Below are 5,000 nucleotides of genomic sequence, written 5' to 3'. Positions count from 1 at the left end.
GTCTGTGTGTCTGTCTGTCTCTCTGCCTTTCTCTCCGTTTATCTGTCTGTCTGTCTGTCTGTCTCCCTGCTGCCATTTGAACTATTCTTAGTCCTGTGTTTCAGTCCATTGGAGGGATAATTGACCAGCGATGATTGCTGCAGATAATTATACGAAACAATATGCTGAATTGCTGCGCCCACACATTCAGGCATCCGTATATGCACACATTGAGACCGACTTTATCAAACCCATACTATGCCCATGTCAGGCATCTACACGCACGCACGCAGACACACACGGATGCACGTACACAGGCACGGATGCAGGCACGCACGCACGCACGCACGCACGCATGCCCGCACACACACACACACACACACACACACACACACACACACACACACACACACACACACACACACACACACACACACACAAACACACACACACACACACACACACACACACACACCAACATGATCTCCAAAAATTCCGTGCTCCTAGACACGGATGTTAAGGGCACAAAATCTGTGTCCAGGAGCACGGATTTTGCCAAAATTCCGTGCTCCTGGACACGGAATTGTTTTCCGTGCTCCTGGACACGGAATTGTTTTCAGTGATTTACACAGGGAAGTGCTCTCTCTATAGGCTACTCCCACAGCTCTATGTTTCCACAGTCTTGTGTTTTCTCAGGATTTTTCTAATTTCAAATATTTTTTCTCAAAAAAACATTTCCTACTGACAGGTTAGGGTTAGGGATTGTTTTGGTCTGGGCACAGCTAGTTTTCTTTCATTCATTATATGAATTTGATAGCCTAGCAACCAACTGGAAAAGGTATTTCTCAAGGGTTAGGGAATTTTTTGGTCAGGACACAACTTTAATTGCTATAGCATTATTTTGTTTAGGATTAGCATTTGACATGTATTTTCTAATGATAGAGTTACACAGTGCTGTGGTAATAGCTTATAGAAAGCACTTTCGTGTGCCCATCACGGAAAATAATTCCATGTCCAGGAGCACGGAAAACAATTCCGTGTCCAGGAGCACGGAATTTTGGCAAAATCCGTGCTCCTGGACACGGATTTCGTATCCTTAACATCCGTGTCCAGGAGCACAGAATTTTTGGAGATCAGGCTGCTACACACACACACACACACATTATCTCTGTCTCTCTCTCTCCTTCTCTCTCCATCTCTCCATTTCTGCACCTTTCACAAATACATACACTGTATATACCCTAGTAGTATACATGCAGCCTTTTCTATAGTCCCTGCAGTATACGGTATAATGAGCAGGCACTTAAATCCGGAGCAGCCAACAGCCCAGCCTGGTGAATGCACACATTTATCCATTGGACGAGAGCCACCCCTGACCTTGGCAGCAGCAGCAGCGGTGGAGTAGCTATAGCCATCGCCTGCCCAGTTGGCTGGATTGGACATAGGGCATACAGGGCATTTGCCCGGTGGTCTGTTGATGATTTTGGCCTGTTCCTTCGCCTCAATGCAGTGGTGTCAGTCCTCACACCGCTACAGCTGACCTCTCAGAGTCATATTTCAATATTTTTACATTTTGGCTGTTGTGGTCAAAATAGCTTGTGATACAGTTAGATTACGAAAACTGGTGTCACAGGCTTCGTTATGTCTCTCAATGCCTGAAAATGCCCGGCGTGCTTTTTCTTCTCAGTCCATCGGCATGGCTTGCCCAGTTGGAGCCCAGGCCAGGGATGGGATGGGGAGGCTGGGCTGCCCCTGCTCTCTGCTCCCCGCTCCCCGCTCCCCGCTCTCCGCCTCTGCTCTCTCTTTCTTCCCTGTGGAGCGGAGAGTGCCAAAGGCCCCATGCTGCGGGGCTTTGATGACAGGGAAGCTTCAGATGGACCAGTGGGTCTCCATGCGCAGGGCTGGATAGGGACAGATTATTGTACGGGCCTACCAGGGCCCAGGCCCAGGGGCCCAAGAATCCAGGGGTGCCCTGAAGCTCTAGTCTCTATTATATTTGCATTCTCATGTTTATCTCATACTCGATCAAACTTCAAAAAATCAAACTTTTATCTCGGGAGACAACCTCTTAAACCCCCGACAACATATGAAGGGTTTATTTGCAAAACGGTGTATCTCCATTTTTTGACTTTTGCATTTTATTATTGGAAATGACTGTTCAGAGGTCATATCACCCATGTGTGAATTCTTACCACTCAAACATACTTTTTTAAGCTATATAAAATGCATTTTGCAATGCATTTCAATGGAATGCCCAATACAAAAATGTCAATTTCCCAACATTCTATAAAATGGAGATACACCGTTTTGCAAATAAAGCCTTCATATTTTGTAGACTCTTACACCTGGCCGTAAAACCCTGAATTGTTTTGCAAGCTAGGAACACCCATTGAGGGGGTGTTTTCTTGTTGTCTGGCCCAGGGGCCTGTGAAATCGTATTCCGTCCCTGGATGGATGGGTGGATGTATGGGTGTGTGTGTGTGTGTGTGTGTGTGTGTGTGTGTGTGTGTGTGTGTGTGTGTGTGTGTGTGTGTGTGTGTGTGTGTGTGTGTGTGTGTGTGTGTGTGTGTGTGTGTGTGTGTGTGTGTGTGTGTGTGTGTGTGTGTGTGTAGGTGCGTGGATATATGTGTAGTTGTGTGGGTGTACTGTAGGGGAGGGGAGATCTCTCTTTGAGCTCACCCAGGGCAAAGGTGCTTCAGTGCGCATGGCTTTGCTTTCAGAGTCAGCTCTGTGGTGGACTGCAGCTGGAGCTGAGATGGAGGCGGAGAGAAACGAATACAAGTGAAGTAGAGTATAAATAGTACATTTGACGTTTTTTTTTCCATTTATCTATTACTGTACGAAATAAGTGCATCATTGACACACCTCTCACCTAGTGGGCTTTTCATTCTCTTTTACACTTTTAGACTCACTGTGAGGATGAGAAATACATGCATTGGTCAATATATTGCTAGACACATGTCCATCCCTGCTACTTCTGGGTGTCTGTGTGTGTATACGGCTATGTATTGTTTGTGTGCATTCATGCTCATACCCACATGGCATATGGGTATCATCTATTACCAAACATGGCTGGAACAGGCTTTCAATTCGATTCCACACACGTTTCAGTATAGTTTTATGGACACCTGTGTGTGTATGGTGTTTTTGAACTTGCATACATGAGTGTGTGTGTGTGTGTGTGTGTAGATGTGTGTGAATCTGTGTGTAGGTGTAGGTGTCTGTTCATTTGTGATGGGTGTCTTTGAACTTGTGTGCGTGCGTGTGTGAATGTGTGTACGTACCCGCGTGCGTGCGTACGTGTGTGCGTGCTTTTGTGCATGTGTGTGCGTGCGTGCAACAGTAGCATAGCTGTGGCATGCATGTTAATATTGATGCGGTGTCAGTGGCTGGCTGTGCTAAGCTCCCCTTGATCATCATGTCATAGCTAGCCTGTGATGGAAACCACAGAGCCGGAGCTGCATGGATCCCAATTAGGGCAACCGCACGTCATGTTGAAAAGGTTATGTCTACATTCAGGTTGATGTGTGCCTTTGATGCTGCACATGTACCGTGTGTGTGTGTGTGTGTGTGTGTGTGTGTGTGTGTGTGTGTGTGTGTGTGTGTGTGTGTGTGTGTGTGTGTGTGTGTGTGTGTGTCTGTGTCTGTGTCTGTGTGCGCGCGTGTGTGTAGGTCTGTGTATGTGTGTGGTGTGTGTGTGTGTGTGTGTGTGTGTGGGTGCGTGCGTGCGTGTTTGCGCACACGTGTGTATGTGTGTGTGCACGTGTGTATGTGTGGTGTGTACATACAAGTGTGTGTGTGCATCTGCATGTATGTTAGTGTATGTGTGTATGCATGTTGGAGTCTGCACGTAGGCTACTAGGTGCACATATGTGTAGTTCATGTCAGTATCTCTCCACCACGCTGGGTTGACTCGTCCATGACCCAGAGAAAGCCCACTGTGCCTCACAAGAGCTACAGTATGTTTCCCAGAGACAAAGCCAAGAACAAGAGCAATCACGGGAGTGGAGACAAGAGCCGTAGCCTCCATTGTTGGGGGTATGTATAGGGGATATAGGTGTATAGGTGTCCTCACTGTGACATTGGAGGTGTCACAGGAGATTAAATATACGTAGGCCTATGCAGAGATGCAGTCTCCTAGACTAATTATCAGTGACTTTCACTTTGGTCTGACCAAGAGCATAGCAATTAACATTTCCCAAACGGCATGGTTGACCAACCTCCCTTTGGTTTGCTACTGGTTGTTTGCTTCCCGACAAAGTGGGAGGAGTTCCCATTTTTTTCAGGAGCTCAGAAACTATATTTGTGTTACCCTTGGTCTGACTAGAAGCAACGCTGAAGGTGTTTCGTCACTAGGAGGGTGCGGCCTGCCTAGTAGTCTCCTACTTCCCATATAATAGAGTAGAGTAGAGTAGAGTAGAGTAGAGTAGAGTAGAGTAGAGTATATATATATATATATATGTATAAACTTTATTGCAGGCTCAGGGCCCACATTGGACACATTACAATACACACATCAACAATACAATAAAAAATACATATACAATAAAAGGAAGCTAGTGAAGGCATTCATGCCAGTGTTCCCAGATAGTAGATATATATCTTACAGAGCTACGACTTGAATCAGCCAATTGAGCGATAAGCTCATTTTTTGCACAATCTGACTAAGCTCCTCAGTTAGGTCCTATATGTATCGAGATACCTGTAATAATGCCTGAGAAATTCAAAGGCCAGTAACTATGTCAACATTGAAACTGAGAAAAATGTCTTCAAAGCCTTGGTATTTGGATATTGTAGTTACAGCAAATTTGACACAGGGGCGTGGCCAGACCTATTTTTATAGGGGCACGTGCCTGGGTATTGATTTGCTGTACCCGGTATGAGTTTCACAAAAAAAAACAACCTTGCTACCTTGGAATTTAGCTCAAGTTTAGCATACTACTAGCATACTACTAGCCCCTAATTTGACATAGCTACAGTATATCCCTAAAACAGGATACATTTGGACAAGAAGGCTTTGT

General features: G+C 45.7%; 1 protein-coding gene across 1 annotated transcript in view; it reads left to right on the top strand.

Moving 5' to 3' along the window:
- Window positions 1-5,000, top strand: part of LOC134452016 (roundabout homolog 2-like) — a 261,747-nt gene that overhangs the window by 199,416 nt on the left and 57,331 nt on the right. The window lies entirely within an intron of this gene.

The sequence above is a fragment of the Engraulis encrasicolus genome, chromosome 7 (assembly GCF_034702125.1).
Source record: "Engraulis encrasicolus isolate BLACKSEA-1 chromosome 7, IST_EnEncr_1.0, whole genome shotgun sequence".
Classification (NCBI taxonomy): domain Eukaryota; kingdom Metazoa; phylum Chordata; class Actinopteri; order Clupeiformes; family Engraulidae; genus Engraulis; species Engraulis encrasicolus.
This window is presented reverse-complemented; position numbering and strand designations above follow the sequence as displayed.